This window comes from Babylonia areolata, chromosome 3 (genome assembly GCF_041734735.1).
Source record: "Babylonia areolata isolate BAREFJ2019XMU chromosome 3, ASM4173473v1, whole genome shotgun sequence".
Classification (NCBI taxonomy): Eukaryota; Metazoa; Mollusca; class Gastropoda; order Neogastropoda; family Buccinidae; genus Babylonia; species Babylonia areolata.
The window spans coordinates 26358989-26371701 of record NC_134878.1 but is presented as its reverse complement, the minus strand read 5'-3'; the positions used below and the strand labels follow the sequence as shown (position 1 = coordinate 26371701).

The 12713-nt window shown below is 46.9% G+C and overlaps 1 protein-coding gene across 1 annotated transcript in view; it reads right to left on the bottom strand.

The window, feature by feature from the left end:
• LOC143280531 (uncharacterized) overlaps positions 1 to 12426 on the bottom strand; it is a 22087-nt gene extending 9661 nt beyond the window's left edge. Inside the window, exons 1-3 of the mRNA XM_076585213.1 lie at positions 12240 to 12426; positions 8638 to 8763; positions 6463 to 6614 (exon numbers count right to left, since the gene is read on the bottom strand). The gene's annotated coding sequence lies outside the window, so the exon portion shown is untranslated. The remainder of the gene's footprint in view (positions 1 to 6462; positions 6615 to 8637; positions 8764 to 12239) is intronic.
• Positions 12427 to 12713: the final 287 nt, after the last annotated feature.

Sequence of the window (12713 nt, the reverse complement as noted above, 5' to 3'; positions counted from 1 at the left end):
GATGAATAACTGCTTTGATACTTCTTTTTTTTAATGAAGCATGCGATGCAGACCGAAAAGATGTTACAAAGAGGGACATTTATAGGATGCGAGGCCTTAAGGCAAAGAGTACCAGTCCCTACTACTACTACTACTAATGATAATAATAATCATAATTCCCCTTGCCCTACCTTGTGTATCCTTTACCCTGTCCTGCTTCCTTTACCTTCCCCGTCCTTCCACTACCCCTCCCAACATTACACAAAGAATATATCAGTTGAGCAACGTTAGGCTGTTTGAGGTGTTTGCATTTTGTGTCATCCCCTGTTCTCAACGATGAAAGAACCCTTCGTACTTATTGAGTACCCCCGTCTCTACAACAGAGAGAGAGAGAGAGAGAGAGAGAGCAGTGTATGTGTGTGTGTGTGTGTGTGACTCGACTGGGTTCGACTCGACTCAACTTCATTTATTGTCATTAGTTTAACAGACACATCAAAATAAGAAACGGAACACACACAAAAATGGCATCTAAGACGCACGCACTCAAACACATATTTAGCTTCTAGCGTGTGTGTTTGTGTGTGTGTGTGTGTTGTTGTTTGTTTCTTTCTTTCTTTCTTTCTTTCTTTGTGTTTTACAATCATCACATTCGAATATGTCGCTTGGTCTCAGGTTGTTGCTCCCTCTCTCTTTCGATTGATCACATCTGATATTTGAGTAGATTGTGCGTGTGTGTGTTCGTCCGCGCCTTTTGTGCTCCAGGGGAGAGAGGGGGGGGGGGGGTGCGGGGGGAGCCCAGTACAGCCGGGAAGGTGGAAGAGAGGGAGAGGTGGTGAATAAAGAGGACCGCTGTCCCCAGCGGCACAGTACTGATGATGGCGTGCAGCAACAACAGCAGCAGGAGGAGGAGGAGTGCGGTCCTAGCGCTGTGTGGCCTGGCTCTGGCCTCTCTGGGCCTGGCCACCTGGAGGGTCCGGCCGACAACGCCGGCCCCGCGGCCCGCCGCTCCACTGGTCACCAAGGTAGGTGGGGGGCAGACGTCCTCGGCAAGGACACAGACAGAGGAGAGGGACGAGCAAGAAGAGGTGGAACAACTGCTGCACGTGCTGCGGACGAGACTCGACAGCTACCAGGGACCGACGTGGAACATCACCGGTACGAAATGCCGGAAGTATGACCACGTGTCAGTCACGTGTTTCGACAGCACGTGCCCCGCTCCCTTCTCGCCCTCGCTGCGGACCAGACTGAAGGAGGTCCTGGCCGCACGGTCCTCCACCCCGCCACGCTACCTGCAGGCTCTGACGTCAGCCGCGCGGTCCGTGACGTCACACAAGTACATCTTCGTCACGGCCGCGTCATCCAACCACTACCACGAAATGCAGCTGTTTCTGCACGTCACGTTCAGAGCTCTCTTCCCGCGCATGGCGGGCAAGGATTTCGCGTTAGTCGTGTACAACCTGGGGCTGAGTGCGGAGGAGAGGGGACTGAGGGAGAAGCACTGTCGCTGCACCCTGGTGGACTTCCCCTTCCCCGACCTGCCGGGGTTCGTCAGCGAACTCCAGTGTTACGTCTGGAAACCACTCATCGTGGCCTCCTTGCTGGAGAAGGCAGAGTACCTCACGTGGATGGACGCCTCCATCAGGCTCCACAACTCCACCCCGATTGAAGAGATGTTCCGGCGAGCCAGGGAGCACGGTTACCAGACCAGAGTCAACGTTGGGTCTCTGGCAGTCCGCTCAAGACCCTCCACGGCGGAGTTCTTTGGGGACCACCTGTGTCAGTACTCCCCCTTCAGCGAGATGGAAACCAACTTCTTCATCCTGTACAACGACCGGTTCGCCAGGGAGGTGATCCTCAAGCCCTGGCTCAGCTGTGCTTTTAACAGAAGCTGCATATGCGTCCATGACCACTGGCGGTACTTCAGCTCCTGTTCACAGGGGCCGGCCCACAGAACCTACGGCCGCTGCCACCGCTTCGAGCAGTCGTCCATCAGCATGATCCTGTCCAAGCTGTACCTGGACAAGCGGCCAATGCTGCACGTGCCGGAGGAAGTGCCGATTGCCAGGGACACCTGGATGGACTGGTTCAACGAGACACGCTGAACACGGTGGGTGTCCCCTGGTCCGTCGGGCCTGGCAAAGCTTTGGCTTTTTTGGTGTTTCACAGAACAGGACACGACAGGATAGGACAGATCAGGATAAAACAGGACAAGACAGGACAATTTAAGGTATTGTCTGTGAGCTCACAGTAACTTGTCTTTTTGATTCGAGTACACGTAACATTAAACATATAAATAAACACGTTGACTAAGTAAGAAAACCACTTGTCGTTCAGACTGAACTATTAGAAAAGGGAAGAAGCGTGCTCTACAAAAACAAGACAAACACCGACAAAGCAAAATACCCCCAGTCTCTGTGTCATTAAACTGTTGGGAAGGTACTGTTTGTAGCATAGAGCATCAGGCTCGACACACCTTACGACGATAACCATGCTGGTTTTGTTACTGGCTAAAGACAGTTAACGCTGAGCACAGCAGAAGCCCAATAACCCAGCATGGCCTAACTGACAGCAGGCTTCACACCGCACAGGATTAGGACAGTGGGTGTCAACGCAGACCTGTAGATTCCAGCGTGTCCCACTACCAAAGACGCCGACATTATCGACCGAAGAGACGGGTCAGGCCCTGCCTAGAACATCCTCCGTTCTAACGAACATGCTGGACGTTGTCTTCGACACAAAGGACAGCCACAAAAACCAGGCCTGCCTCTGTTCTTTCCTGTGGAACAGCGGACACGTCGCCAACAAAACACAGTTTCCATTATTCCAGAGTTATTCAAGACTCCACCTGTCCATCCTATATATCCTACCACACACAGTCTCTCTCTCTCTCTCTCTCTCTCTCTCTCTCTCTCTCTCTCTCTCTCTGGGCTCCACCTGACCACGCCCACTCTTGCTGGACACACGGGTGTCGTGGTGTCCCCAGCCCTCCAGTGGGGAAAGCCAGGTGCTCCACTTCTTTACACAGGTATCAGTCTTTTTAACACAGCCTCCGTCTTCCAAGGATATAGAATTCTAACGTTTCAAGATACCTATGACGTTGTTTGATGTCTAAAAATCTATAATGTTAATAAATTCATTTACATTGTCTATCGGACTGTTTTTTGACAGAATATTGTTCTGCCTCTGAACTGTCTGTCGCCAGTGCTGCTGTGACGTAGGTATGCTTGGGGGTGAATGTTTCTTTCTGGATTTGCTCTACCTCACCGATCCTTCATTAATCAATGTGGCTCTGCTCGTCTTGTTCCTGCCGCTTGTTCCGTCCCCGTGTGGGCAGCTGATTAGACTGACATCCATTGTCTTCTCTCTCTCTCCTGTCCCCGTGTGGGCAGCTGATTAGACTGACATCCATTGTCTTCTCTCTCTCCTCGTCCCCGTGTGGGCAGCTGATTAGACTGACATCCATTGTCTTCTCTCTCTCTCTCCCCTGTCCCCGTGTGGGCAGCTGATTAGACTGACATCCATTGTCTTCTCTCTCTCTCTCCCCTGTCCCCATGTGGGCAGCTGATTAGACTGACATCCATTGTCTTCTCTCTCTCTCTCTCTCCCGTCCCCGTGTGGGCAGCTGATTAGACTGACATCCATTGTCTTCTCTCTCTCTCTCTCCTGTCCCCATGTGGGCAGCTGATTAGACTGACATCTATTGTCTTCTCTCTCTCTCTCTCCTGTCCCCATGTGGGCAGCTGATTAGACTGACATCCATTGTCTTCTCTCTCTCTCTCTCCCGTCCCCGTGTGGGCAGCTGATTAGACTGACATCCATTGTCTTCTCTCTCTCTCTCTCCCGTCCCCGTGTGGGCAGCCGATTAGACTGACATCCATTGTCTTCTCTCTCTCTCTCTCCCGTCCCCGTGTGGGCAGCTGATTAGACTGACATCTATTGTCTTCTCTCTCTCTCTCTCCTGTCCCCGTGTGGGCAGCTGATTTAATGACATGGGCAGCTCTGATTTGACTGACATCCATTGTCTTCTCTCTCTCTCTCCTCGTCCCCGTGTGGGCAGCTGATTTGACTGACATCCATTGTCTTCTCTCTCTCCCCGTCCCCGTGTGGGCAGCTGATTTAATGACATCCATTGTCTTCTCTCTCTCCTCGTCCCCGTGTGGGCAGCTGATTAGACTGACATCCATTGTCTTCTCTCTCTCTCTCTCCTGTCCCCGTGTGGGCAGCTGATTAAACTGACATCCATTGTCTTCTCTCTCTCCCCGTCCCAGTTTGACGTTCAACCTCACTCATCTCATCTTGTTCGTTTTCTCTTTATTTGTATTTGTATTTTCTTTTTATCACAACAGATTTCTCTGTGTGAAATTCGGGCTGCTCTCCCCAAGGAGAGCGCGTCGCCATACTACAGCGCCACCCATTTTTTTGTATTTTTTTCCTGTGTGCAGTTTTATTTGTTTTTCCTGTTGAAGTGGATTTTTCTACAGAATTTTGCCAGGAACAACCCTTTTGTTGCCGTGGGTTCTTTTACGTGCGCTAAGTGCATGCTAGCAAACGGGACCTCGGTTTATCGTCTCACCCGAATGACTAGCGTCCAGACCACCACTCAAGGTCTAGTGGAGAGGGAGAAAATTTCGGGGGCTGTGCCGTGATTCGAACCAGCACGCTCAGATTCTCTCGCTTCCTAGGCGGGACGCGTTACCTCTAAGCCATCACTCCACAGGCATCGGTACCTGTCATACATTTGTACAAGCTTGCAGTAATGTGTAGTCTGATACAGAAGATGGCACAACAAAAGTAAATCTCATGACACAAGCCTATGACTGCAGTTGAATTATAGCATCCCAATCAATGTTTATCCCAGTTACGAACCAATGATAACAAATATTGACAGATCCCCGTTATCGGTGTTGCACCCGGTGGATACCCCCCCCCCTCCCCCCCTTTCCCCTGCTGGTATAAATCACCATTCTCTTTAGTGTGATACTTGGTGAAGATCCTTTTTCCAGTATAATTCATGCCATTTCTCGTTTGATACTTGTATTAAAGCCATTGACACGAGGTGTTATCGCAATATACTAAACAACAGATGCACTGATCACATCACCAATCAACAAGTACGTCAAACTATCAAGCAGCACATCGGACCACATGAACATCTGCTGACATCAGTTAAGAAAACATAGTTATGCTGGTATGGCCACATAACAAGATTCAGTGGCCTTGCTAAAACAATCCGCCAATGGACGGTTAACCCTTTCACCGCCAAGCTCGCATTTATGCACAGATGTGGTAGAGGACCCATATCACTGAAAGGTGACCATTCATTGGTCTGATATCCATGAACCAACTACTCTTAATGTTCGGTGGTAGGATAGGCCATATTTTCTTTTCATCGCAGGGAGAATCCCCAGCTATTCTTAACCACTGTCTTTTCTGTGTTTATACCACAGGGGAATTTTGTACTCTAAATTGACAGGCGGTGAAAGGGTTAAAGGAAGGAGACAGAGGGGGAAACAGAAAAAAAACAAAAAAAAACGATGGCGTGACAACACTACAAAATGAACATGAAAACCATTTGCAGATAACCAGGCTTTGACATACAACCGACAGACATGGAGGAATGGAGCCAGTTGCATTGCTCGGACGGAAGAGCCTAGTATGGTCGTAACCCGCTACGAACTGTGTGTAGTATGGAACTGACCAATGGCGTAGTTCGGTCAACGTAGGCATTTAATCACGTGAAACTGTCAGAAAGTTAGAACCAAGCAATGCAACTGGCTTCGCTGGTGAACAGTTCTTCTTTGTAGCACCCTAACCCTTCACAGAGTTGAGGGAAGAAGAAAATGATGATGATGACTGTTCTTATATTCCGTGCTTTTCACGAGAATTTGGAACGTGCTTCACCCAGTATTTGAAGTTGAACATGACCTGGTATTTGAAGTGATAATGTCATTGTGTGTACGTAAAAAATGTTCTAAATCCCCATCGATATGACCCATACTTTGTTAGAAACAACAACAAATGTATTCATAAAAAAAAATGATGGATTATTTGACTGTTGCACAAAAACCCGTTGAGTGTTCCATGTTCAACATCTCTTTCTTCTTCTTCGTCTCCACCTCCTCAACCTCCTTGCCTCCTGCTTCTCTTTGCGTGCGTGCGTGCGTGTGTGTGTGTGTGTGTGTGTGTGTCTGTGTGGTCTTCTATTTCCTTTGTGTGTGTGTGAAAGTGTGCGTACCTTTGGAGTGACTGTCAAAGATACTTCATTTCTATTTTTCTTCATGTTGTCAAAGAAGATGACTAAATTATAGAGGGTTTTTTTTCATGTTGTAGGAGGTGGTGGTAGTGGTGTCTTTGTTTTTGTTGGGATTTTGTGGGGGGGGGGGGGGGGGGGGGTTGGGGTTGTTGTTGTTTTAATACTCGACTGGTTTTCGAAACATGCATTAAAAAAAAAAAAAAAAAAAAAACCCTAAACCAACTCCCCACCTCAAAAGCGCAGTTGGGGAAGGCTGCATTGTTGGCCGTGTTGGGCGTGATGAAATAACTCAGACGGTGACGGCAGGGAAGCACGGGCCGAGCACGTGCACCACTGTACGACACCACGTCCGGGTCCAGGCTGGCGATGCACACCAGTTCGTCTGACGACAAAAACAACAACCACAACCACAACAACAACCACGTGTCAAGCTGTGATGGTGAGGAGTGAGTGAGGAGGAGGGTTTTTATAATGACAATAACAGCAGCAACGACGATGATAAATGATGATGATGATGATAAAGAGGAGGAGGAGGATAGCCACTGAACAACAAAACGACGATGATAACGATAATAAGGAGGAGGAGGAGGAAGAAAGGGATAGCAACAACAAAACGACGATGATAATGATAACGAGGAGGAGGAGGAGGAGGACAAGCTTGCTAGAAATACTATTTTTAAGTTGTATGATATAGCTAACAGCAATGCCAACAACAACAAAAATCTTCATCACCATAATCATCATACCCGAGTAATAATAATAACAACAACAACAACAATGAGAAATAATATCAATATTTATTATCATTACCATTATTATTATTATTATTATTATTATCATAATGTCAATAGGGCCTATTACGCCTCAGCGGCTCATGAGGAGAAAATACATTTCATGTTAAATTTGCTTATACGAATATTTCATTGCCTACAAAATACAGACAGTTATTCTAATATTAATCATACTTCCTTTTTCTGCTACCACTACCACTATCATTACTACTGCTACTACTGCTACCATTACTACTACTACTATAACTGGTGCTGCTACTGCAGCTACTACTACTACTACTACTGCTGCTGCTGCTGCTGCTAGTGTTGGTACGACTGCTGTTGATGATGATAGCGACAAAGATAATAATTGTTTCCATATCGCCTGTCTTTAGGTCCACAACGATGAGAACACCAACAACAGACCTTGTACAATAGAAAAAAAATAATCATAGCTTAATAACAATGATAATAATGATAACAACAACAACAACAACAACAATGATAATAATAATAATAAGCAGAAGAATAAATCAATTTCTGATACTGATGGCAACCATAACCGAAAACCATTCAAATTTTACACAGAACCGAAGTTTTAAAAATGCGCATGCACGCGCTCGCCCGCACTCACACACACACACACACACACACACACACACACATCAGTCACACACCACATATATGAATACATATACTGCAGTAAACCTGTACATGCTGACAGGGCATCAATACAACAGCATGCCACACACACACACACACACACACACACACACACACACACACACTGACAAAGCGGGGAAGTGGGAAACAGGGATGATATTCCATCCACACATAGCATAACACGATTCCTCTTCCTAAACACAAACATACGTGTATCTTACATAACATCATCCATCTACCTAGACACAAATATACGTGTATCTTACATAACATCATCCATCTACCTAGACACAAAATATACGTGTATCTTACATAACATCATCCCTCTTCCTAGACACAAACATACGTGTATCTTATTCAACATAATCCCTCTACCTAGACACAAGCATACGCGTATCTTATTCAACATAATCCTTCTACCTAGACACAAACGTACGTGTATCTTATTCAACATAATCCCTCTACCTAGACACAAGCATACGCGTAATCCTTCTACCTAGACACAAACATACGTGTATCTTATTCAACATAATCTCTCTACCTGAACTCAAACATACGTGTATCTTACATGCACACATTCCCATATTTATTAATCTGTAGACGGAATCTTAACCACGTCGGAAATGTTACTGGCCTAGGTGGCAATCACGAAAGAAGTTGACTACATATTGTCCTGCAACATGCTGAAATGTCGCATTCTTGTCTAGTCATCAGGTAAGAAAGGAGAACTTCCACAGCAGGCGAAAAAATTCAGAATCGAAAAATAAAACAAAACTTAACAAAAACAAAATAAAATAACACAACTAGATAAAATAAAAAAACAAAATGAAGAAATAAAATAGAATAAAATAAAAATTCATAAAAGAGAATGAAAAAAAAAGTTTTAAAAAAAATCAAATCAACTCAAATAAAAAAAAATATCATAATAAAATATAATCAACAACAACAACAGTAGGAAGCTGTGTGAACTACCTTCGTTGACGCATGCAATGAGAGGGTCGCCCTTGGGAGAGGAAGCGGGGCAGACACACTGCCCCTGAACGCAGTCGGCCAACTTGATGCAGTGTTGACCTTCCTTTGTACACTTCACCCCGGACGCTGCGTTCAGTTCACGTGAGGGGGAGGGAGGGGGGTGGGGGGGGGGAGTAAGGGTAATACCATGCCGTATGAGTATTGAGAATCGTGTTCACACATACATCGCTATGCGTTCCTCAGCTTTACACACTGCACCCACGAACGCCCGCACACACGCAAACAAACAAACAAACAAACACATACGCGCGCGCGTGCGCACATACACACAGACTCACGCACGCGTGTGCAACTTCTATTATGATAACATCAATGCACAAAATAATCATGCATGCAGGCGTTCGTTGCACCTCACTACCCATCCACACCCCACTCTCCCCCCTCCCTCCCCCCACCTCTCTCTCTCTCTCTCTCTCTCTCTCTCTCTCTCTCTCTCTCCACCACTCCCTCAGAAAGATATGAAAAACACTTAGCAGATCGACTTTTATCAAACCAAATTCATGATATTGGTCTAAAGTATTGGAATCGCATCGTTTGGAATGTACAGAAAAAGTTCCTTTGATGGCATGCAAACGCTTCGTAGGTGTTCCACTGTGGACACCAAATAAAGTGGTGTTTGGTGATTTGCGCAGGTACGTATTATCTGTAAATTCGTGTATCAGCTCTTTAAGACACGTTTAAATTAAATTTCAGATGGGCAGGCACTGATTATCTCGTCATGCAGCTCACTCTTGACTTAAAACGGAAAGAAACGTTGGGTGATTAGCAGTTACATTGAGAATTGTTGGAATGAGAAAACATCGGAGTCCTTTAAATGTTTATCATAGTTCTTTCTTGTTGTAATTGATCATGTCCTTCGAGATTCTTCAGCCGTGCAAATGTGCTCTTCAGTGTACGTGTACATTATTGAGTTCCCTTCCCAGCATCTTCACCATCCTGATGCTGTCCCAGCTTCGCTGGGCTAGACATGTGGCGCGCATGCCAGACCATCGGCTGCCCAAAAAGCTCTTCTATGGCGAGCTGCAAAAAGGGAAGAGATCACACGGAGGCCAGAAGAAGCACTTCAGAGATACTCTGAAAGTCTCTCTGAAAGCGTTTGATATCAACCCTGACTCCTGGGAGGAATCTGCAATGGACCGTGCGAGGCCAACAGGACTGCTGCAGCTGTTCAGAAGAGGCAGACCAGAAAGTCACGGGCAAACAAGCTCCCTGACAATGATATGCCTGTCTTTGTCTGCCCCAACTGTCAGTGAACATTTCGTGCGCAGATTGGACTATTCAGCCATCTGCTCATTCACAGATAGACTCATGAGCATCCCCCCTACCCCCACCACTACCCTCCCCCTGGATGACAACGATGGTCATCATCGATCTCGATGGACACACACCACCCACCACCACCACATTATTGGGTGAGGACTGATTCATTCTCGTGTGGATGCCAGTGGCTTTCTTGGGCTATAAATAGTATCTTCGTCTTCCGAGAATTCCGTTCAATCGATTTGAACTTTTCTGTCGTGTCATTCCGGTTTTTTTTGTGTTTTTTGTTGTTTTTTCTCAAGGTCTGACTAAGCGCGTTGGGTTACGCTGCTGGTCAGGCATCTGCTTGGCAGATGTGGTGTAGCGTATATGGATTTGTCCGAACGCAGTGACGCCTCCTTGAGCTACTGATACCGATTCCGTTTGTTTCTGGATCTTTCCTTTTGTTTGTGGCTTTTTTTGTTCTCGTTTTCTGCCTTGCTGGAACACACTTGGTCTTTAGATGGTCTGGAAAAGAACATTAATTTTCTGGTCTCTCACTTTGCGCTTGGGATGTGTGAGTTGCCAGCTGGCAGGATGTTGGTTTTGTGTGTCTCACATATGTGTGTATATGTATGTGTATGTTTTGAAATGTCTAATATTAGGTAGTTATCAACACCTGAGATATATCCTAGATTTTTGTGCATGAATGAGACTGCACTTAAGTCGATAATCTTTCCCTTTTTTCTTTTCTTATGTTTTTTTGGTTTGTTTGTTTTGTTGGGGGGTTTTGTTGGGGGGGTTTTGTTGCTTTTTTGTTTGTTTGTTTGTTTTTCAGGTTCCATGGAACAGATATTGACGGCGCTTCCAGCACTATTTAGTACTGGTAATGTGGGTTGAGCTTTAAGGAGTGATTATGATGGCAATGCTGCTGCTAATGTCTTGTTAAAACTCCATGCCCCCTTTTCCCACCTCACCTACTATTCCTCCACCTTCTCCTCCACCCTCTCCCCCAACAACTCCCCCCCCCCCCTACCCCCCATCCTTCCCCCACGCCCCCCCCCCCCCCCCCCCCCACACACACACACATCCTTCCCCCTTCAACTCCCCTCTCCCTGTTTTGAATTGTGGCCCGTGGTCGATGTTCAGTAAAAACCATTTTTGTTCGTTCGTTCGTTCGTTCGTTCGTTCGTTCGTTCGTTCCCTCTCTCGTTCCCTCTCTCCCACAGTGCGGAGTGGAGGGAGCTGGAGGAAGAAGGCGGTCCTGTGATGTGTGTGTGTGTGTGTCTGCGTGTTTGTATGCCTGGTCAGAGAGCAGGTTTTGTGCTTCTGTTCCCCAGGCATCAGTTCCAAGCGTCACATTCTTCCAAGGAGCGGATAAACACAGAAGTACGTCTGTTAAACATTGAGTCAGAAGTTTTTTCTATGGAATGTCAGATGTCAAAGCGATGAACAGAATAGGTGAAATCGTGCGTGTCTGTGAAAAATAAAAACAAAACACTGTGACGTGTCTCTTGGTGCCTACGATGATTTAGATTCACTTATCTGTTAGTTTATAAACTGATATATACTACACTACGGGACAAATATTGCTTACATAAATGCATGTGTATTTGTATACTCGTGCTCACCGGAGTGTGTCAGTGTACACAATTCATTTCCTGTGTAAACTCACACACTACGCAACAATGACATGCATGCAAACGTATGTGTGTTCTGCTGGCGTGCGTGCACATCTCAGTTCCTGGGTAAGAATACTGACAAGAAAAGGGGTAGGTATACATACATGCAAACATATCTGTATACGTGTGTTCACTAGCGTCATACATAGGTATATATACACGTAAACATATCTGTATACGTGTGTTCACTAGCGTCATACATAGGTATACGTACATGCAATACGTGTGTTCACTAGCGTGTGTACACATCCCACTTCACAAGTAATGACTAAACAACACTAAGGGACAAGTGTTCTTGCAAGCAAACTTAATAATGATAATAACAGGACATTTGGTACACCCAGCCTAATGATACAAAAGCCGTGGGCGTTTACAATATAAAACAAATGCAATGACGCGTGCATACTAGAAACACACAAACACACCCGCACGCACAGATCATCCCGTTCCAACTCCATCACACAAACCCACACCCACTCCACCAAAGATATAGACACACACGCACGCGCGCGCGCGCGCACACACACACACACACACACACACACACACACACACACACACACACACATCCCGATGAATTGTGTACGCATGCCTGTCTGCCAGAGTGTCCTGTGATCTCACTTCCTGAGCTGAGCTCGATGAAAGCGCTGAGGTGTTGCTGCTCCCCCTCCCCCTCTCCTTCCTCCTCCTCCTCCACCTCCTGCTGCACCTCCTCCTCCTGCTGCACCTCCTCCTCCTGCTGCTCCTCCACCTCCGCCTGCCCCTCCACCTCCTGCTGCACCGCCACCTCCTGCTGCCCCTCCACCTCCGCCTGCCCCTCCACCTCCGCCTGCCCCTCCACCTCCGCCTGCCCCTCCACCTCCGCCAGCCCCTCCACCTCCTGCTGCCCCTCCACCTCCTTCTGCACCGCCACCTCCTGCACCTCCTCCTGCTGCACCTCCTCCTGCTTCTTGCCCTCTTCTTCCACTGAGCGAGCCAGCGTGTGAGACAGCAGTAGCCACCCCAACACCAACACCCACAGAGCTCTGGGTATCCGCATCTTCCAAACTCGTCTGCACAGTCCACCATACTATTTCTGGGTATGCATGAATCAGC